The sequence below is a fragment of the Dama dama genome, chromosome 14 (genome assembly GCF_033118175.1).
Source record: "Dama dama isolate Ldn47 chromosome 14, ASM3311817v1, whole genome shotgun sequence".
Taxonomy (NCBI): domain Eukaryota; kingdom Metazoa; phylum Chordata; class Mammalia; order Artiodactyla; family Cervidae; genus Dama; species Dama dama.
The window spans coordinates 40,986,163-41,008,948 of record NC_083694.1 but is presented as its reverse complement, the minus strand read 5'-3'; the positions used below and the strand labels follow the sequence as shown (position 1 = coordinate 41,008,948).

General features: G+C 48.7%; 1 protein-coding gene, 1 non-coding gene and 1 pseudogene across 3 annotated transcripts in view; 1 reads left to right on the top strand and 2 right to left on the bottom strand.

Moving 5' to 3' along the window:
- The first annotated feature begins 2,408 nt into the window (after positions 1-2,408).
- PIK3CD (phosphatidylinositol-4,5-bisphosphate 3-kinase catalytic subunit delta) overlaps positions 2,409-22,786 on the top strand; it is a 61,587-nt gene continuing 41,209 nt past the window's right edge. For both annotated transcript variants that reach the window (XM_061160453.1, XM_061160451.1), the window contains exon 1: positions 2,409-2,532. The gene's annotated coding sequence lies outside the window, so the exon portion shown is untranslated. The remainder of the gene's footprint in view (positions 2,533-22,786) is intronic.
- On the bottom strand, positions 10,042-10,161 carry LOC133069708 (5S ribosomal RNA; annotated as a pseudogene).
- TRNAG-CCC (transfer RNA glycine (anticodon CCC)) lies at positions 12,849-12,921 on the bottom strand. The gene has a single exon. It is a non-coding gene; the product is annotated as a tRNA-Gly (tRNA).

Sequence of the window (22,786 nt, the reverse complement as noted above, 5' to 3'; positions counted from 1 at the left end):
ACTTACGATTCAAAAGGAACTTGAAGTAGCTTCCTCCAAAACACACATGACAACAGTTAAAAATAAAGTGAGAAAGAGAGATCAGAAACTGTAGAGAGGAAGGCAGAAGTCTACTGGGAACTTGAGGGGCCGTGTACTTGATGCTACAGTTAGCCTGAGCTTCCTGGCACTCCAGGCAAAAGAGGAGGGATAAGTCCTATAGTTTGGTCTCTAAAATGAAGTGCATTGGGTTACAGGAAAGTGAAACTTGGTCTCAGACTGGGACATAAACAATGTGGCATGGGCAAAGAATCGAGGATCTGAAAGCAGACACTGAGTGTGTGGCCCCTCAAAATGATTCAACCTTCCTGAGTCTCAGTTTTCTTATCAGTTAAGTGGGCATGATAAGATTGTTCTTGGGATGCTGTTGTTGAGATCAGAGATAACAATGTGTGAAGTGCATCTGAACACTTGATAGGCCTCCTGTCTTGCATATTACAAAGCATGATTTGATTGGTTGTCAGCAAATACATAGGGCTTTCCTGAGGGCAGTTTAAGTCATAAAGAATCTGCCTGCAATGCAGAAGCAAGAGAAGCAGATTTGGTCCCTGGGTGGGGAAGATTCCCTGGAGAAGGGCATGGCAACCCACTCCTGTATTCTTGCCATGAAAAATCCCATTGACAGAGAAGCCTGGTGGGCTACAGTCCATGGGGTTGTAAAGAGTCAGACATGACTGAAGCAACTTAGCATGCACGCACAGAAAATAGGTATTCAACGAAGAGTTCTTTTGGATGATGCAAAGCCATTCTTCACCTGACTGTTTCTTACAACCAGCTCTGGAGATTATCAAGTAGTGTTTAAATTGCACACAGGCAAAATCAAGGTTGGGACAGGTGTTCGGAAACATCAGAATCTGCCATCAGATATTTCTCTCTGAAATGTCCATTTCTCTTCTGGCTTTGGACAGCCCTGGAGTGGTCCTGGCCTGGTAAGAGTGAGGTTGTGAACCTCAGATGTTTCACTGGGAAAGATGTATACTCCTGGGAACAGACCCAGCATTCTCACCCGTAGGGACCCATGGTCTCTCCTGGCTCCTTCACAGGTATCCAGCTGAGAGACCAGAGTCTGCAGCCCAATTGTTAGAAAACGGGAATGACTTAGTAACCCACTCACCTTGCCCAAATTCTCTCCCATTTCCTGGCTGAACACAGAACTGCCTGTCCTTCCAATGTTGTAGCCAGTGCTGGGCCCAAACGGGCCCTGGGGGTAGCCAGAGGATCTCCTGGGTAGAAGGAACACCTCTCCAAGCCTCAGTGTCTTCTTCTGTTCAAGGAAAGCAAACAGGTACTTTCTTTCTCAGGCTGGGTTGGAGAGGGTTCTTTAAGTCATTGGACAAAGATACTGACTGACTCATCCCCCATCACATGCAGGAAGGATCTGAAGCCACTGTAGTAACCTTGGGGGGCACTGACCCATGCTCTTGGCCCATCCAAGCCCACAGGCCACTGCTTTCCCTCCAGGACTGAGCACAGTGGGACTCTGAGCTCCAAGTCCACCCCGCTTATCCACCCGCCTGCCAAGTTCCCTGCATTTGGCCTTGGGCCCCCCCTGGGAGCCTCCAGCTTTCCTCCCTCCAGTGCTGAAATCCTTTGGTGTGTGCATGTGGAAGGTGTGGGACTTTTATGAGCTCTTAGGACCTTGATTTGATTGTTTTCTTTAATAAATAAAAACTGTCGACTTAAAAAAATATTCACAACCTAAAAGTCAAGAGTTATGTTTTATTTGGTGCAAATTTTTAAGATGTCAAGCCTGGGAGACAGCATCGCAAGTAACCCTGAGAGAACTGCTACAGACAAAGTGGAGGTGGGGGGCGGGGCGGAGGAGTCAGATTATATAGGTTTGCAACAAGGGACAAGTAGTCTGAACATCAAAAGATTATTATTAATTATTTAAAACCAGATATCTCAAGGAATTTAGCGCTTTTCTGTGTATGGAAAGATGCAAGAGCCTGGGCTCGCTGAAATCATTCCTTTCATATGCATCTCAGCTAAGGGGGCCAGAATCCTGCGTTTTTTCACAGGCCCGCGTCACCCCCCACCCCCACCCCCAACACCCCCAGCTCCTCAGCGCTGGTCTATGGGAGCTTCATCCTTCTTCCTGGGCGCCCTCCGGGCTCAGAAATTCACAATTGGAGGGCGGGAATCGCTGATGGCTGTGATATCTTTGTGTGTTGACACGGCAGGAAACTCCATTTCTGGATACAGATATAAACTTGTTTTGAAGAAGGGCAAGGTGTAGCTTCCAGAGGCACCTGGCATGACGCCCCTCCAGCCCGAGGCGGAGTGGGGCAGGCGAGGCGGGCGGAGGGTTAGAAGAAGTGGCAGGAGGACCTGCTGTTTTTCCTGTTGCCAGTAAAAAGGAGACAAAGTGGGAAGTGGAGTGTGCGGGCTGTCCGCAGGCGGGGCGCCCCCACCGCGCCCCGCCTCCCTCCCTCGAGGCTCACTCGCGCCCAGCGCCGGAGCTCCCAGCGGCTGCCAGCTGCGCCCGGACGGGTAAGCGCTCACCTCCGGCTGCGTCTGGGAGGTGGGGGAGAGGACCGGGGCCAGGGACTTCGGGGGACTTAGGGGGACCTCGAGGAGACGGGGGACCGGCTTGCGGACGTCTCCCGGCGCGAACAGCCGGTGCACCCGGGTCCTGTGCACCCGCCCGCGTCTAGCGAGCCGGGCTAGGGGGCGCCCCCCGGAACTTGGGCCAAGGCTGTGCGCGGGGTCGGGGCGGCCCCCGGAGCGTCCACCGAGAGAGGGGTGCACACAGCCCCCGTGCGCGGGGACTGCATGCCCCGCGGAGTGGGACCCGGGAGCTCCCGGGCCGGAGGCGGGGTACGAGGTGCGCTCCCTCGGCGGGGCAGCCTCTTCTGCATCAGCCGAGCCCAGGGGAGAAGGACAGCGCTTAGCCGAGTGCGCCCTGCCCCGGGGGCTGGCGAGCGGGACCCGGGGCGCCCGGGCTATGCCGCGGGGTGCAGGCTACGTTACCTACGGCGGTGCCGCATCCCCCCTCCCCGCCCCGAGCTCCCGTCGAGCCGTGGGGAGAGGGGTGCACACATCTCCCCCGCTCCCTGGCCCGGCGCGCCCTCCCCAACCCTGGAGAGCGGGACCCGGGGCTGGAGAGAGGCCGGGGAAGGCGTTGCCGGGCGCGTGGATGTGCGGCGGGTCTCTCTCCCGCCCTCCCCGGCTGGGCTCCGGCCGCCGGCGCCTCTCACCGCGTGTTTACTGCAGCGGCGCGGCGAGACCAGCCCCCGGATCTGCGGCTGGGTCCGGGTTACGGCGGCAAAACCGCCTTCAGCTTTGCATTTCCGGACTCTTTTTTTTTTTTTTTTTCCTTTCTTTCTTCTTTTTAATAGTCGTACCCGTAATTCAGCCTGAATGAGGCTGCTGCTGCTGCTTTTTTTTTTTTTTTAATCGCGTTTCCTGTTTTTATTTAGGGTCCGTCTTGTGCACCCCTTCTCTGAGATCGAGGAGAGAGGAACCGGGGGAACTTTTTTGGGGACGGGGACGTGGGGGCGGGGGCACTGCTTTGCCGTCTGCGCCCTGAGCCCTGCTCGGGTGGGGAGATGGAGAGCCAGGAGAGGACTGATAGGAGGCGCTTCGGGAGGGGAAGCGAGTGGGGATGGGATTTCCGGGGTCGGAGTGGGGGGCGCCGTGGGGCAGCCAGTGCCGGCGGCCCATGTACCAAGTTCAAGCGCAGCACCCTTGGGATCTGCCCAGTTTGCATATGGAGCGCTCCGGAGCCGTCGGATGATTGGGCAGCTTTCCTTCCGTTCAGGTGTCCCCAGGAAGGAGGGTGCAGTGGGTCTCGAACCCCACCGGACCATCGAGTGGGGCTTCTTTCCCCCGGGGCTCCTGCAGAAGCCCCAAAACGCCACCCCCAGAAATATCCTGCACGCACGGTCACGCGTGTGTGAGGTGTGTGCCTTGGGGCAGGGAGCGGCTTCCGTTCCCAGGCATCTCCCCGGGAAAGGTCCACTGCTCCAGAGACTTTGAAACCGAGGACTAATCCCACTGCTCACTTGCAGAGGGTCTGCACACCCACCGCTGGCGTGCCTGAGTGCCTCAGTATTCTCAAGTGAATGATGCCATAGGGTTTTTTCACATGTATGTTCAGTTAACCATAGGCGCTGAATGAGGGCTCTGTTTGCACTGGAGGAAACCAAACTTGCTGACCCACACGTTTACAATTAGCTGATCCAGAATCCTGGTTCCTTTAGACGCCAAAGCATTTAGTCATCTGATAGTGTTGCTGTTTGCAGATGAAGAAGAATGTATGTCGCCTAACAGTTTGCTTGGTGTTCGGACCTGGGATGTGGGGTGTCCTTTCAGAGCCATAGAGTCTAAAGTACCCACCTGGATGCTCTCCTGTAAAACCCTACTACCCTTACCCACCAGGTCTGAGGGGCATGATAAGTGGGGGTGAAGATTCTTCTGATTTAGGAGGCTGCCAGCAAACACAAGGAGAGCAGAATAGAGCTTTCTCTTCGGGTCTCCCTAGAGCAGAAATTGCCAACCCCTTCATATTCTCATGCCCTGCTGTGGCTTAATGTCTTGATGGTGGGATTCTGTCCATCCTGGCTCAGGAGAGCGCTGACTAGCACATGCTGAGGTTCATTCTCTTCTGGTACTTTCAGCCAAGTAGTGGAAAACACCCAGGGTGTGGGGGTGGGGTGGGAGGATGAGTATACTCTTAAAACCTAGTTGGCAGTTGCCAGCTCTAAAGACAAGCCAAGCTTACTTCCCCTCACCTCTCCACCCACCTTTAGAAACAACGCTGCCAATCCAGATGTTTCTGGAATTAGAGCAACTGCCCCAGAGGTCCTTCTGGCCACGCTGATGTCCCTTTCTGGTGGGACAAGTTGCATTTTTGCTGCTTTGGTCCTTGCCCAGGAAGGACGGGTAAAGTGCATCTTTGAATGATGCTTGGGGCTCCATTCTTTTTCTTGCTTTATTACGGATCCCCCTGGGGGCCAAGGCTAAAAACAAGGCAGGCTGGCAGGGAGAGTATCAGCCCCTGGGGGTGCTTACAAGGCAAGACAATCCATAAATAGAGACCAGCCTCAGACCTGGTTAGCTTTGCTTTTGTGCCTATATCAAGCGAGATTGTGGGGTGGGGGAGAATGAGGGAGTATGAGGGGTCAGTTCCTGCTTCACCTTGTTTTTCTTCAATTGCACAGTTAAAGGGAGAAGTGAATGTGCAACTTATGAAGCAATTCCCCTTTGGCTAGCTTATTTTTCAAAACCATTTTTGTTTAGAGAACACCTCCCTCCCTCCAGCTGCTTCTGTGGGTCTGACAGTGGGGCTTGGGGCCCCACCAAGTGTTTCCTTACCGTGGGACCTCAGAAGAGCTCTTTCCGCCCCTCTCCAGGGGACAAACACTTTTCCCAGCTGAGCAGTTGGAGGGGCAGGACTGGAGGGCAAGGCTCCCAGCAGAGTCAGGGAGGGTCAGTGCCCCGCTGCTGCCCCCGGGTCAGTCAAGACGCGTGTGGTAATTAGCCGCCAGCCCATAGAGGGTGGTGGGAGCCTGACTGATTTGGGAGAAAGGAAAGCATCTTCATTTTGGGGCCACTGCTGGTGTTTCATAAATGACAAAGGTTGCAAAACTCCTCCTGTCTCCCTGCAGTTAATGCTAAAACTGAATTTTCTTCAACTTGGTTGGTGGAAATCCCCTGCAATCATATCAGAAATGCTGCCAGTTTCAAGGTGGGGGGAAGAAAAACAATTTAAAAAACTGGGGAGCCTCTCTCTTCACTCTTTTCCTTGCAGAAAAATATTGACTTGCTTTGGGTCATTCCAAAATCTGGCTCCCTCTCCCTTTCCTGGAGGCCAGCACAGCCCCTGGGGCCTGAGGTTGGTGCTGCATTGGTGTGGCTTGTAGAACTCTCCACTCCTCCCCGTCAGAGGTGGTGACGTGACCCCCCTCAGAGAAGGGCTCTCAGGGCTTCTCCTGGAAATGGGTGCTTTCCAAGGCCACTTACTCTCTGAGCCGAGAGGGAGAGTCCTCAGAGTGATGGGTGTGTCTGTTCCTAAAGTGGTATTGCAGTTCACTTGTGTTTCACTCACTTTGGGGGAAATTACTTTTTCCACTTAGAGGAAATGCCAGGAATATGATAGTGGGTGGGGGTGGGGGGATGGGCGATGCGAGAGCTGCAGAAAGGGAGTGAGCTGCCTGAGTTGGATTTTACTGTCTTGGAGGGATGCCGTATTCATTTCCTGTGGCTGTCAATAACAAATTCTTACAGTTTTTGTGGCCTAAAACAACACAAATGTATTCCCTCACAGTTCTGGAGCCCAGAAGTTCAAAATCAAGGTGTCTGTATGGGACACCTCTCTCTCCAGGGACCTAGGGAAGCCTCCCCCCTGCCTCTTCCAGCTTCTGAGGGCTCCAGCTGTTTTTGGCTTGTGGCAGCATCATCTGATCTCTGCCCCTATGTTCACACGGCTCCTCCTCTCTGTCTGTCTTCTCCTCTTGTGTCTCTTAGAGGGACAGCTGTCATTGGATTTGGGGTCCACCTGGACAGTGCAGGATGAATTCATCTCAGGGTACTTAATTACATCAGCAAAGACCCTTTCTGCACAAAGTTAATTTTCCAAATAATTCATAGGTTCTGGGGATGAAGGCAGACATATCTTTAGGGGACCACCGTTCAGCCTACTACAGAAGGATGGGAGTGTGTTTCTTTGGTATTTTCTGGGGAAGGTTTGAGCACAGTAATCTTTGCAGGAAATGGAACGCTCCCTACGTCTGGGCCCTCTGCTTTCCTGTGGGTGACATCAGGCAAGGATTTCAGAGTCACCAGAGGTCCCGTTGTCACCAGCCTTCCTTCCTCCCTCCTGCTGCCCTCTCCCCAGCTTTGTGAACTGGCAGCCACCTTAGAAGTTAGCTCTGCTATTAGTAGCACCCTCCACAATCAGGGTCCCAAAGGCAGAAAAGAAAATTCCTGGAATTCAAAGGAATTGCCAAGAGACCAAGCTCTTCACCTGCAGGGAATTGTTTCAGCCCCCTTAGTCTTCTCTGGTCCTACCCGAACTAGGACAGCGCTTTCTCAGCTCAGGACTCCCCACCTCTGTCTGGGGACACATAGCCCCTCCCATTTTGGAGTTTCCTCTCTTGAGAAGTTGTAGGGCTGACTCAGTTTTGTTGCTGTGTCCTCATGTCCTCCTCCTGAGCAGCCACCATTGTGAGGTGGGGCTGGTGGGATGGGGCTGATGGTGTGGGGAGGGATTTGGGGAGCCCCACTCCTATTACTGAAGCTTGTGAGGGTGGAGGCTCTCTGGAGGGGCAGGGCTCCTATTCCACCTCCCCATCTAGAATTGCAGGGGGGCATTGCCTTTTTGTGTGTTGGTTGTGAAATCTTGGAGACATGTTGTCTTCTCAGTAGGGAAGCAGGTTCATAGCTGTGATACTGAAACTTTAAGTCCTTTATATATAGGCGGGGTGGGGTGCAGAGGTGATGATGGAAGAATTGCCACATGGAAGAAAAAGTACTGTCATTGGAGTCAACCAGACTGGATTTTAATCCCAACCATTAAAAAAAAAGTTTTTTTTTAATGTGGACCATTTTTAAAGCCCTTATTGAATCTGTTACAGTGTTGCTTCTGTTTTATGTTTTGGTTTTGGGACCTAGAAGCATGTGGGATCTTAAGTCCGCTACCAAGGATCGAACCCACACCCCCTGCATTGGAAGGCAAAGTCCCAACCCCTGGACCACCAGGGAAGTCCCTCCCAACCACTAGGCAAATCATGGAACCCTCGCAAGCCTCAGAGTGCCCAGTTTTAACACTGGAATAGCAATTTTATCCACAGAAGGCAATGGCACCCCACTCCAGTACTCTTGCCTGGAAAATCCCATGAATGGAGGAGCCTGGTAGGCTGCAGTCCACGGGGTCGCTAAGAGTCAAACACGACTGAGTGACTTCACTTTCACTTTTCACTTTCATGCCCTGGAGAAGGAACTGGCAACCCACTCCAGTGTTCTTGCCTGGAGAATCCCAGGGATGGGGGAGCCTGGTGGGCTGCCGTCTCTGGGGTCACACAGAGTCAGACACGACTCATACGACTTAGCAGCAGCAGCAGCAGCAATTTTATTGCCAGTCTTGAACATTTCATATAGTCATGTGCAAAGTGCCAGGCACACTTTTATGTCTGTAAAAGAGCTGATGTGTACAGGGTGTGTAGAACATCTTGTGGGATTTCAGTTCCATGACCAAGGACGGAACCTGGGCCCTCAGAAGTGAAAGTGTGGAGTCCTAACCACTGGATCGCCAGGGAATTCCCACTTTTCCGTTTTTTAATGTGCATTTTTAATTGTGACCAGTATGCTGCGCGCTTATTCTCTCAGTTGGGCTCAATTGTTTGCAACCCCATGGACTGTAGCCTGCCAGGCTCCTCTATCCATGTGGATTCTCCAGCAAGGATACTGGAGAGGGTTGCCTTGCCCTCCTCCAGGGGATCTTCCCAACCCAGGGATCGAACCCTACATTAGGCATATCTTTTTCTACCTTAATTTTTATGTTTCAATTGTGGTAAAATATACATAAAATTTACCATTTAGATCATTTTTTCAAGTTTATTTCATTCTGTAGCACTTAGTACATTCACATTGTCATGAACTTTCACTACTGTCCATCTCCAGAATTTTTTTGTCTTGCAAAATTGAAACTCTTTACCCAATAAACCCTAATGCTCTGTATGCCTCTCCCCACCTCAGCCCCTGGCAACCACCATTCAACTTTCTGTCTCAGAATTTGACTACTCTCGGTAACTGATATAAATGGAATCGCACACTATTTGTCCTTTTGTGACTGGCTCATTTCACCCAGCATCGTGACCTCTGGATTCATCTACGTAGCAGCATGTGTCAGAACCTCCCCTCTCTTTTTAAGGACTGAATAATATTCTATTGTACGGAGATGGACCGCATTTTGCTTATCCAGTCATCTGTCAACGGAAACTAGGTTGCCTCCACTTTGGGGCTATTGTGAATAATGCTGCTATGAATGTGGATGTCCATAGATATCTGTTTGGGTCCTTACTTTGAATTCTTTTGCCTATATACCCAGAAATGTAATTGCTGGATCATATGATAATTCTATACTTAATTGTGTGAGGGGCAAATCATGTCCTTTTGTAATTTGCTTTTTTCACTTAAGGGGGCACGTTAGCATTCCACATCACTTCATCACCTGGTTATCCCTTTACTGACAGGATAAGTGTCCTAATGCAGGGACACCATTACTTTCTCAGGCATCCTCCACTGTGGTACATTTATCTTGCTTCCAGGCACATACACACATACCACTTTTAAAGCACTGTAACAGTTATTTTCAGGCATCTGAATTTTCCCATATTTAAGAATTATCATCAAAGGTATTGACCATTTTTATGGCTCCTGGAGCTAAATATTTTCCCAGGAAATATTGAATGAGTTTATCCCAGTGATATAGAACAGTTTCATGACAGTATTTAATAATATTGGTAAAACATGTTTTACCTTAAAAGGTAGTCATCTTAAATTTTTTTTGTTTTATTTATTTTGCTAATGAGGCTAAATAGCTTTCTTTTTGGTTGTTAGCTGTAGACATAGCATGAGGTTTGCTGCAGTATAACATAGTAATTAAACCCTTGACCTCTAGAGTTGGATGGAACTCTGGAATTTAAACTGTAGTTTCCCTACATTCCTGCTGTGTGACCTTGAGGTTTCTTACCTTCTCTGATCTTCGGTTTCCTCTTCTGTTACGTGAAGCTAATGGGACATGTTCTTAGTGTTGTCTTAAGGATTAAATGAGATAAACTAGAAAGTGAACATTGCCTATCATATAGTTGATACTCAGCCCGCCAGGCTCCTCTGTCCAAGGAATTCTCTAAGCAAGAATATTAGAGTGGGTTGCCATTCCCTTCTCCAGGGGACCTTCCCCACCCAGGGATCAAGCCTGGTCTTCTGCAGGTCTTCTGCTGGTCTTCTGGTCTATTGCAGGCAGATTGTTTATTCTCTGAGCCACCAGGAAGCCCAAGCCTACAGCACCTGATATTCCCAGGCAGTCTCCCATCCCAAGTACTAATCAGGCCCAATCCTGCTTAGCTTCTGAGATCAGACAAGATCAGGTGCATTTAGGGTGGTATGGCCATAAGAATGGGCTTCTCGGGTGGTACAAATGGTAAAGAGCCCACCTGGCCAATGCAGGAGAGGTAAGAGATGTGGGTTTGATCCTTGGGTTGGGAAAATCCCCTGGAGAAGGGCAAGGCAACCCACTCCACTATTATTGTTATTATCATTATTTTATTTAACAAGTCTCCATTTACCCTCAAGATTAATCTTGTTACTACAAGGAGAGATGGCTTACACTTAAGCCAAAGGGATTTGAGTTAAGCATGGGGATCCATTTTTCTGCTATAAAGGTAGATGATCAGCCCTTTTGTCAAAATAGACCTAGTCCCCAGCTGTCTGCCTGGATCTGGGTGTGAGCCTCCTTGGCGCAAATGCATGAACCGATGCTTGCTAAGAGGTATGGCGGGACTGAGGGGCTGCAGGACGCTGTGCTCTGGGGTCCCATCACCCATGTAGCATGGAAATGAAAATAAAGACTTATGAATGGTGGAGTCCAGAATTCATCTTGGTGATTGTTTCTGTCCACATCCAGTCGCTCCTTCGTGCGGTTTGGTCCCGCAAGCGCAGGACCCTGGGGGGTACCAGCATGGGTTGCTGACCATGAAGCGGACTTTTGCAGCCCCTTAGAGTAAAAAGTAAAGCTTCCCTAGTGGCTCAGTGGTAAAGAATCCTGCCAGTGTAGGAGACGCAAGAGACATGAGTTCGATCTCTGGGTGGGGAAGATCCCCTGGAGTAGGAAATGGCAGCCCATTTCAGTATTTTGGCCTGGAAAATTCCATGGACAGAGGAACCTAGTGGGCTATAGCCCATGCGGTCACAAAGAGTCAGACATGACTGAGCACAGCTCAGAGTAAAATGGCTTCCAAGCTCCTCTCAAGCGGGTGTCAGGTAGCCTCAGGTGAGGGTAGTCCATCCAACACACAGATTGTTTAAGCACGCATTTTCCTCTTTGCTGCCGACCTGTGTCTGAGGAGGAAATCAATAAAACCAGAGTCTTGATCTCAAATAGCTTCATGAGAAATTTCTTCTAGTGGAAAAACCACCAAAAACCCCCCCAACTTTCCCTCTCACCTGTTCCTCTTAAAAAACTCCATTGAAAAACCTTTCTCATGTTCAGAGCCAATGAAAAGATGAGCAAAACCACACTCTTGTTTCTGATGGTTCGTGGGTCCAAAAGCCAGCTCACTGGGTTATGAATCTTTTTTCCCTATTGTGTGGTGTGACAAATATTTGAATAAATATTCACCTACTGTCATTGGGAAGCCAGTGATGAAGCGTGCTCTATTTTTAAATTAAGTGCAGCCTTGTGTTTTATATGAGGGAGCTTCATAAAATGTGTGAGGCTTCGTATTTCCAGGGGGAGGCACAGTGTTTGAGAATGAGTAGAGAGAAAGTCTAATGTTCATGTCAAAAGCAAGAACTTAGGAACTAGATGGAAGTTGAGATCTTGGCTTTGATCCTAACTGCTTAGTGACCTTGACCTCTCTGAGCCTCCAGATTTTCATCTGAAAATTGACATAACCGTACCTCTTTTATTGGATTGTCGTGAGGATTAGAAGTAAGGAAAAATTTGTATTAGTTTGGAATGGGCACTTCGAAAGTTGCTGTGTTTGCCACTGGATGAATGAATCTTTGCAGCCCACACAGTAGTACTGAATGGATTTTAAGTGACAGGTATCTTTGTCATAAGTTGTCGAGGTTTGCTTCTGTGCTAAGGTTTATTCAACCACTATCCTTTTTTCTTTTTTTTTTACTTTTTGGCTATGCTGCTTGGCATGTGGGATCTTAGTTCCCTAACCAGGGTTCAACTCTCGCCCCCTGCATTGAAAAAAAAGTGTGGAATCTTAACAACTGGACCACCAGGAAAGTCCCCCACCACTATCTTATTTGATTCTCCCACAAATAATCCTTTTGGAAGGCACAGGGTGTGTGTCAGTAAATACCCCCATTTTATAGATAAGGGTTGGAATCACTTTGCCCATTGTTATCAGTCTGTTCCTCTTAGATGTGCCAAAGCCAGGAGGTTCATTTTTTTTTTTCTCAGCTTTTTCTAACTTTTCAAGGTCTGGAGCAGCTCGGAGGACAGAGGCTGGGGAGGGTGGAGATGAGGCTTCTAGTGAGGTCTGCCATCAAGTGATCTTGGCCCCATCACCTGCAAGCTGCAGCAGCAAGATGGGGGTGTCCAAGTGGGCAGGCTGCTCTGAAGGCAACCACCCCAGGATGGTTTTCTGCTGCAGGTTTGTGGGAAAGTGGTTGGGAGATGGCTAGGCAGCTGGCTGTGACCTTGACCCTCATGGACCTTGCTTCTCCAACTTTCCCACCCACTCCTCCCACCAGAGAGATGGGATTGTGACCCTAGCCTGCTGCAGCCTACCCCAACCATGACCTTGCTTTGAAGTTTCAAGTTTTATTTTTAACCCTAACAGTAATTTTACATTCTATTCCTCGATAATCCATGTTTATTTTGCTATTCTCCCTTACTTTTGAGTCAGATGGATGCTCTGGGAAGATGTTTATGTTCTTGCTGTGGCTTCCGTTATTCCCACCCCAATGTCTCCAACTACAGTTTGAAAAACAGATTAAGGCAAAACAGAGATTAGATTAGATGCAACTGTGATGAGATACCTAGCTTCTTAGGAGCACTTTTTTTTTTTAATATTTATTACTTTATTTAGCTGCACTGGATCTTAGTTGCAGCATGCAGGATATAGTTCCCTGACCAGGGATTGAACCCAGGCCCCCTGCATTGGGAGTACAGAGTCTTAGCCGCTAGACCACCAGGGAAGTCCCATAGGAGCCCTTTTATCCTATGTGATTCATTGATTGATTAACTGGAACTTCGGTTTAGGTAGATAATTATGAAAATACTGCATCTCGAATCTAAGCATCTTAACTTAAAACATATCCCCACATTCTGACGTGGGACTTCCCTGGCAGTTCAGTGATTAAGAACCCAAGCTCCCGATGCCAGAGGATCTGGTCAGAGAACTAAGGTCCCACTTGTCATGCAGCATGCCCTCCTCCCACCCCGCAAAAAAGTACATAGATGTACTGATGTGAAGCCAAGAGCTTTTGTTTGGTTGGTTCGTCCTTCTTAAACAAGGCACAGAATCCTTGTCAATTCTTATTCTTCTCCCCAACCTTTTACAGTTTCTTTGCTCAGTCTCCTTCAACGGAAACTTTTAGTGACTTGTCTTTACTGTTTTCTAGAGCATTCAATTCCGTTTTCATGGAAACAGCTCTTTCTGGTCACACCCATATTTCATCCACTTATCCTCTGACCACACTGTGTAATTACAAAGGTGAACAGCTGGCATGGGTGTGCTTGGGCACAAGAACAGCTAAGTCTTTCAGAGAACAAAATGGGCAGCCTGATGCCCTGAGTGGTCAGCATGTTGAGACCATCAGTCAAGGTGTCTTGAAGAGGGAATGGTGAGCACAATTTCCCCAATTCTGCTACAGAGAGGTATTGAACCACAGAGCCTGGGTGAGAGGCGGAGTTTGACCTAGAACACCCATCTCAAAGACACCAGCCCCTCACCCCAAGATGAGCACAACAAGCTCCAGAAAAGGGATCTTTCACACTAGTTTCTTTTCTGCAGATCCCATTAGCAGTATTTATACCAATGAGCCTTGCTCTTGGCCAGCTCTGAATTGCCACCTTAGTCTAGCTTGCCACGTCTTTAATAACAATAAAAACAAACACTTGTAGCACCTACTCTGTGCTAGGTAGTATTCTGGGCACTTTGAAAATACTTATTCTTATTTGTTTATTTATTTGGCTGTGCCAGGTCTTTAGTTGTGCATGTAGGATCTTGTTCCCCGAACAGGGATTGAACCCTCTGCACTGCGAATACAGAGTCTTAGTCACTGGACCACCAGTTGTTGTTGTTGTTCAGCTGCTAAATCGTGTCCTACTCTTTATGAACCCATGGATTATAGCCTGCCGGGCTCCTCTGTCCTTCACTATCTCCTGGAGTTTGCGCAAACTCATGTTCACTGAGTCAGTGATGCTATCTAACCATCTCATCCTCTGCCACCCCCTTCTCCTTTTGCCTTCCATCTTTGCCAGTATTAAGGTCTTTTCCAATGAGTCAGCTCTTCTCATCAGGTGGCCAAAGCACTGGAGCTTCAGCTTCAACAACACCAGGGAAGTCCCCCAAATACTAATTTCTTCTTTGAAGCACTATCATGATCTGTGTTTTACAGAAGGGGGAACTGAGGCACAAAGAGGTTTAGTAACTTATCTAGGTATTACTCAGAAAGGATGTGGCAGAGCCTGTTCCTCACCCCTGCCTTGTGCCGTCTCCAGATGCGCCCCCTTGTTGCCCAGGAGGGGAATCTGGATCCCAGGTGGGAGGAGGGCTCAGGCCTCTGGGAGCCCATCAGCTGTGCAGGGGGTCTTCCCCGCCCTGTTCTCACCGGTTCCCTCGTCTCCAGGCTAACTTGGGGCCCAGACAGCCTTTCTGTTCTTGCAGTCCTTTGTCTTGGTGGAGCTGGCCTCCTGGGTTCTGCTCCTCTACAGAGAGAGGTGCCAGGAAGATGCGGCTTCTGGTACCCAGCCCACCCCAGTCTGCCCAGGTAATGCCCATTCTCCCCCTCTGTCCAGCGGAAGCAGAGACCGACCTCTGCAATCTCAACTGCCTCCTTGCCCAACTCTTGAGCCTTCTGTGGGAAGTCCACCCAAGGGTCCTCAACCTAATGGGTGACACAGTCAGGGCAACAGGACTCAAGTGTCTTCTTGACCCGTGGCCCAAATCTGGTTCCTCTGCACTGACCCAGGAAAGGGAGTATGGTTCAGTGGTGAGAGCAGGGCTCTGGAGTCAACCCGGTTCACATCTGCCTCTCCCATCACTAGCTGTGCAGCCTCACCTCCTCGAACTTCACCCTCCTCCTTTGTGAAACAGAAGGCCTGCCTTAAGGGCTTCTTATGATGGTTAAATGCAAAAATGAATGTGAGACAGCTAAAATGTGCTGGCTTATGACGGGTGCTTAGTGATGGGGGCTCCTTGCTGTAGCCCCAGAGATGGGCTTGACAACTGATGAAGAGGCTGTTGTTGTTGTTGTTTTAATGTTTATTTATTTATTTGACTGTTCCAGGTCTTAGTTGAGGCACGCGTTGTCTTTAGTTGCAATGTGTGAGCTCTTAGTTGCGGCACGTGGAATCTAGTTCCCTGACCAGGGATTAAACCCGGGCCCCCTGCATTGACAGCATGGCGGCTTAGCCACTGGACCACCAGGGAAGACCTGAAGCTATTGTTTTGAACTTATCTGGGAGGTTCCTGGGGTAGAAACAGCCTGGAGACCTGGAAGTGGAAGGAGACATAGAGGGCATCTGCCAAGGAGAGATGGAATGAGATGGGTGATGGAATGAGATGTTCAGAGTTCTCTGTGTTTCCCGAGGTTTACAGGTTGTCCTCGGATCAGGGGTTTCCTGACAACAGGAGAAAAGGACGTGCAAACCCATGGTTGAATGGGGAAGGAGGAGGTTGGAGGCTGAGCCTAGCAAGGGGGTACCTAGGAGAATGAAGTAAACTGCCAAATGGCTGAGACCCTTAGGAGGGGAAGCCATCTCCACTGCCACCCTGAATGTGTGTGTGTGTGTGATTTGTTTGGGGTCAGGACAGAAGAGATGAAGTTGAGTTTGCAGAGTTTTTTTTTTTTAATTAATTTATTTCTGTCTGTACTGGATCTTCGTTGCTGCGTGGGCTTTTCTCCAGTTGCAGCAAGCAGGGGCTACTCTCTAGTTGCGATGTGCAGGCTTCTCATTGCAGTGGTTTCGCTTGTTGCAGGGCACAGGCTCTGGGTGCTTGGGCTTTAGTAGTTGTGGCATATGAGCTCAGTAGTTGCAGTTCCCGGGCACTAGAGCACAGGCTCAGTTGTTGTGGCGCGCCACCTTAGTTGCTTGGTCCGAGGCATACAGGATCTTCCTGGAGGGATGGAATCTGTGTCTCCTGCATTGGCAGATGGATTCTTTACCATTGAGCCACCAGGGAAGCCCTGCAGTTTTAAAAGATATTAATTTCTTGGGGGTCTTGAGATTGGGGTGGTCTATATCTTCTGGGTATTATAGGCTGTGATTTTCTTAGATTTTGCATGTGCACATCTTTTATATATGTGCTATATGTTTTATAAGTGTGTGTGTGTGTACTATATATATTTAATTGCATAGAATCCATACAAGCTAGTTATGAAAAGTTTGTAAAAAAAACACAGATTTGCCAAAGGAAGAAAAATAAAACCTGCCCTACAGCTCCAGTACTCAATGGTTTCTAACCTTTTTCAGATTTTTAAATCCGTTTTTTTTTTTTTTTTTTGCATGTGGGATCTTAGGTTCCCCAACTAGGGATTGAACCTGTGCCCCCTGCAGTGGAAGCCTGGATTCTTTCCCCTGGACCACTAAGGAAGTCTCAGATTTTAAATCTTTTTGCAAATCTGTTGAAAAATCACAGACCTTCTCCCCAGAAAAAAGCTCCTAGGAGACCATTTGTGTGTATACTTTCATCAGGCTCCCAGAGGTCCCCAGGTTCATCCTAGATTCTGGGACGGTGTAGCGAAGAGCTGTTTGGGTCCAACCACCGGCTTCTGACTCTGAAACTAACCTCAGAAGCCAGAGAGAGACGAAAGATTCCGACCTCCCTGTGGCCTCCGTGAGACACACTTGCCCCACCACATGTTCAAAGTCCACTTTGAAGCTGTTTCTATTTCCAGTAAATCGACCACCTCTTAGATACGATGTACCAGTGTACTCTGTACTGTTTAAGTCTTTTTCTTTGCTCTAAATTCACGGCTCCTTTTGCCTTTCATCCAGGACTGGCTTTCCTGCATCACTGGGTGACTCTGCTGTAGGATCGCCTCATTTGTGGAGACCACTGTGTCCTTTAAGAAGTTGCAGGCTGTGGCTTTGTGGCCCCCTCTTCTGCATGAAGGGCAGGTGGAGAGGCCTTCCTGGTAGAGCTTGGTGTCAACCATGCGTGGGTGGGATGGTCTGTAGGGAACAGGAAGTCGGGGCCATGTCCAGGCCCCAGATATTGGGCTCCAGGTGGCCTGAGACCCTGTAGGATGAGCACACCGACACCCTTCCACTGACTGGCATCAGTTAGCCTTCCTGAGACCTTCCCATGTTCTCTGCTCCAAGTATGAGGGGGCCCCTCCACTTGAAGCACCCCAAGGCTTTCCCCAGTCCTGTGGGGGGCCAGCCTCCCTTGTGCCACTTCTGACTTGGGACAGAGACCTCTCCTGGCTTCCTCTCCCCCTTCTAGAACATAACAAGCTTTATTGAGATATAATTCACATGCCATAAAATTCTCTTAATGTACACAATTCAGTATTTTTTATTATAGTCACAGAATTGTCAACCGTCACTTTAACCTGTTATAGAACATTTTCATCACTCAAAAAGAAATCTTGTAGCTGTTGTTCAGTTGCTAACTCATGTCTGACTCTTTGAAACCCCATGGACTGCAGCACGCCAGGCTTCCCTGTCCTTCACTATCTCCCGGAGTCCACCCAAGCCCATGTCCATTGAATTGGTGATGCCATCTAACCATCCCCTTGTCTGTCACTCCCTCCTCCTGCCCTTGATCTTTCCCAGCATCAGGGTCTTTTCCAATGAGTCGGCTCTTCTCATCAGGTGGCCAAAGTATTGGAGCTTCGTTTTAATCACTCAAAAACGAAACCTCGTATTCACTAGCAATCACTCTCCATTTCTCCCCTACCCCTCCCAGCCCTGGCAGCCACTGCTCTACTTTGTGTTTCTATGGACTTGCCTGTTCTGGACATTTTGTACACATGGAATCACACAGGATGTGGTCTTCTGCGGCTGGCTTCTTTCATTCGGCCTGTTGCCACTTCTTTAGGAATGCCTCTGACTCATTATTACAGTGGAGGAGTCGTTTGTACTGACTGTTCGGTCACAGGTGTTGATGGAGCCTCTGCTATCCTAAGCCTGGAGCAGGTGCTAGGCCACACAGTGAACCCTGTAGCCATGAGTGTATTCGTTACACACTGTTGTGTAACAAGTTACCCCAAAACTTGGCCGCTTAGGGCTTCCCTCGTGGCTCAGTGCTAAAGAATCCACCTGCCAGGGCAGGAGACATGAGTTCGGTCCCTGGTCTGGGAAGATCCCACATGCTGTGGGGCAACTAATCCATTGCTCCACAACTACTGAGCCTGTGCTCTAGAGCCTAGGAGCTGCAACTACTGAGCACACACATTGCAACTACTGAAGCCTTCGTGCCCTAGAGCCTGTGTTCCACAACAAGAAAGGCCACTTCAATGAGAAGCCTGTGCACCGCAACTAAGAGTAGCTCCCACTTGCCACAACTAGAGAAAAGCACCGGCAGCAATGAAGACCCAGCACAGCCAGAAATTAATAAATAAAATTATTTTTAAAAAAACAAAATGAAAAAAATTAGCAGCTTAAACAACAAACACCATCTCACAGTTTCTGTAGGTCAGAATCAGGGAGCAGCTGGGGCTGCAGGTGTGTGTGGCTGGAGATACCCGCCAAGGTTTTGATATCTCAGTTCCTTGCCATGCGGGCTTCTTCACAGGGTAGCTTGAGTGTCCGTATAACTTGGTTGCTGGCTTAGCCAAGAGATAAAGATGAGAGAAAGATAAAAGATTTTAAAAAAAAAAGGTAAAGATTGCCCAGGATTAAAGCCCCATGTTCTTTTATAACCCAATCTCCAAGGCAACCTGGCATCACTCTGCCATATTCTGTAGGCCAACCGTGCTGTAATATGGGTGTTGTTGTTCAGTTGCTCGGCCGTGTCTGACTCTTCGTGACCCCATGGACTGCGGCATGCCAGATCTCCCTGTCCTTCACTATGCCCCTGAATTTGCTCAAACTCATGTCCATTGAATCGATGATGCCATCCAACCATCTCATCCTCTGTCACCCCCTTCTCCTTCTGCCTTCAATCTTTCTCAGCATTAGGTTCTTTCCTAATGAGTCTGCTCTTTGCATCATGGCCAAAGTATTGGAGCTTCAGCTTCAGTATCAGTCTTCCAATGAATCAGGGTTGATTTCCTTTAGGATTGACTGGTTTGATCTCTTTGCTGTCCAAGGGACTCTCAAGAATCTTCTCCAGCACCACAGTTCAAAAGCATCAAATACGACTGGGGGCTCCACAAAAGTTCGAATACCAGGAGGGGCAAGTATCTGGATATAGTTTCAAACAGAGAGTGGTCCTTAGGAAATTCAGGACCCAGTTGGCTCCTTCATGAAGGGCTTACAGTGCTGCCTCTGAATGAGTGTTGGGTCAACCCTGAGTTCTCTGGATGCCGTTCTCTCTTGAGGCCTCTTCCCTTCCTCCCTACTCTGTATTTCTGATTAGGGAGCTTGACATGTAATTACATTGTACTTGTTTCTACCAGAGTTACCCACTTCTGTTAGAATAAGTTTTACAGACTTCTTTCTCCAGGTATTTGTAAATTCTGTTTGCATTTCTGTCAATGAGTGAGCCAGTTCTTGAATCTCCTTTCATTCTTGTCATCAAAAAGGGGTGTTCAATAGAACAAGCCAAGGACCCACCCCATTAGTTTTGACCACCTCCCACCAGGGCACTGGGTCATACCATCTAACAGTTGCAGAGACCCCTCATTGTCCAGGGGGCCTTATAAGATTGTCTGTTTTAAAAAAATTTCACTTATTTACTGGCTGTGCCAGGTCTAGTTTCAGCATGCAGCATCTTTTAGTTGCTCCATGTGAACTCTTAGTTGCAGCATATGGGATCTAGTTCGCTGACCAGGGATTGAAGCTGGGTTCCCAGCATTGGGATCATGGAGTCTTAGCCCCTAGATTACCAGGGAAGTCCCCCATAAGATGGTCTTGAGGGGTGGGGTTGGGTCACAATAAAATAGGCACAATGTGTGTGTCCTGTCACTCAGTCGTGTCCAACTCTGCAACCCCGTGGACTGTAGTCCACCAGGCTCCTCCATCCATGTTCTCCAAGCAAGAATACTGGAGTGGGTTGCCATTCCCTTCTCCAGGAGATCTTCCTGACCCAGGGATCAAACCCAGGTCTCCTGCATCGCAGGTAGACTCTTGACCGTCTGAGCCACCAGGGAAGCCCAAAATAGGCATATATCATGCATTAAAAGATCGAGACAGTTCAGTGGTTAAGACTCCGGGCTTGCAAGGCAGGGGGCATAGGTTCCATCCCTGTTAGGGGAAGTGAGATCCTATATGCTCCAAGAGGTGGTAAAAAAAAAAAAAAAAAAAAAAAAATCTAGCCTGGTGCCCTATAAGAGGCAGATGATTTGCTGTAAGAAGCAGCTTTAGTTGTTGGCCTTGTGGTTTCAGCTTCCTGCTCTGCCATTTACTGTGTAGGTTTGGGTAAGTCTTGGGCCCCAGTTTCCTTAAGGAGATGATGATAATAACTACCTTGTGGGGTTGTTTTTAGGATTTAATGAGATAAAGTTCCAGGTATGCATTGCTGCATGAATCACACTGGATTTAGAGCTATAAAGCAGCAACTGTTTTATTATAAGCATGGATTCTATGGGCCAGGAACTCAGAGAGGGCTTGACAGGCCAGCTTGGCTGTGTTTTGTGATGTCTGGGGTCAGTGGGGAAGGCTCTCAAAGGACTGCTGATTACTTAAACACCCGGGGGCTGGAATCACCTGGAAGTTTCTTCCTTTAAAAAAAAAAAAATTTTATGTTATTTGTTTTTTTGGCTGTGTTGGGTCTTAGCTGCAGCACGTAAGACCTTTGTTGTGCGGGATCTTTCACTGCAGCGCTTGGACTCTAAAGTGATGCACAGCCTCAGCAGTTGTAGTGCACACCTTAGTTGCTTCTTGGCATGTGGCATCTCAATTCCCCAACCAGGGATCAAACCCACGTCCCCTGCATGGCAAGGCAGATTCTCAACGACTGGACCAACAGGAAAGTTCCGCCTGGAAGTTTCTTCACTCCTCCGGTTGCCTGGATGGGGCTGACTCAGAGGCTGGGCTCATATAGGACTGTCAACTCCGGTGCCTCCTGGCTTCTCTTTCCATCTTGGGCTTCCTCACAGCACGGTGGCTCTGAGCCACACTTTCCTGATGGTCAGAACTCCGAGAACAAGCATTGCTGCTTGACTCCAAACCTAGCTGGAAGCTGTATGGCCATTTATGGGCTCAGCTCTCAAGTCATTCAGCATCACTCCTACTATATACTCTTGCTCAAGGAAGTCAAAAGGCCACCTAGATTTTTTTTTTCCCGCAACCACATGGCATGTGGGATCTTAGTTCCCTGATCAGGGATCAAACTTGTATCCCCTGCAATGAAAGCATGGAGTCTTAACCACTGGACCGGTAAGGAAGTCTCCCCACATAGATTTAAGGGAAGGAGACATACCAATAGATGCCTTTCCAATGAGGACTGGCCACCATGTTTTAAAAGCTTCATGGTAAAGGTAAAGATATTTAGCACAATGACTGGCATGTTATATGGGCCAGAAAATATTAGCGGCCGTTCCCTCTGCTGCTGTTGTTCATTTTGGTATCTCTCAGTACTGACTGCTGTGGATCTTATCGTGTGACTTGCACAAGTCCTCTGCCCCCTGTCCTAAAGAAACAATTTTAAGCTGCAGCCCTGCAGATATGTTAAGTCTAATATTGCCAGATTCATTCATTTTACCATCTTCAAGTTTGGACCCAACTTTAAAAAATTCCCTAGCTCTTGGGTGAATTTTCTTACTCTCGCGGCTTCTCAAATGCATCTAGAGTTTTCACAAGAAGCTTCGAGAAGGTCAGTTTCCTGAGTCCCCAGGGTGTCTTTCATGTTCTTTGATGTGTGATTCACACAATCCGCTGTTGTTCCAGGCACCCTGTTTATCCCCTTACTCTAATTTTCTCGGAATAAAAATTCACAATTGACCTTTTCGACAAACAGAGGAATAGTTTTTCTGCTCTAAAGTGTATTAAAAAATCTGCGACATCCTGTCCTTCCACAAGAATCACATGCTAGAATTGGAAACCTAAGACTCACAGGAAACCACGGTGGAAAACAGGGTATAACCAGGTGCCCACCTCGAGGCCCGGCTAGAAGCCCCCAACGTGTGCTGTCCCATTGCTCCTTACCTCCACTTGCCACGTTGACACTGTCTGCTAGATCTTCTTCTTTTTTTTTTTTTGATCTTCTTCTTTTTTATTTATTTTTGTTTTCAGCTGCAGAGGGTCTCTGTTGCTTTGCACAGGCTTTCTCTAGATGCGGGGAGTGGGGGTATCTCTTGGCTGCAGCCTGCAGGCTTCTCATTGCGGTGTCTTCTTTTGTTGTGGAGCACAAGCTCTAGAGCTCCAGCTCAGTAATTGTGGCACTTGGGCTTAGTTGCCCTGTGGTAAGTGGAATTCTCCCAGACCAGGGATTGAACCTGTGTCCCTTGCATTGGCAAGCAGATTCTTATCCACTGCACCCCCAGGGAAGTCCTGCAGGATCTCCTTTTTACCAAAGAAACAGCTCTGGGGAGATCAGGAAACTCATCCACATCCTGGTCTAACTCCGGGGCTGCTGCTTCCACCTCTCACCAGGAGACCCTGCAACCGAGAATGCTTTTGGGTTGTGTGTGTGCTCAGTCACTTCAGTCATGTCTGACTCTGTGAGCCTATGGGCTGTAGGCTGCCAGGCTCCTCTGTCCATGGGATTCTCCAGGCAAGAGTACT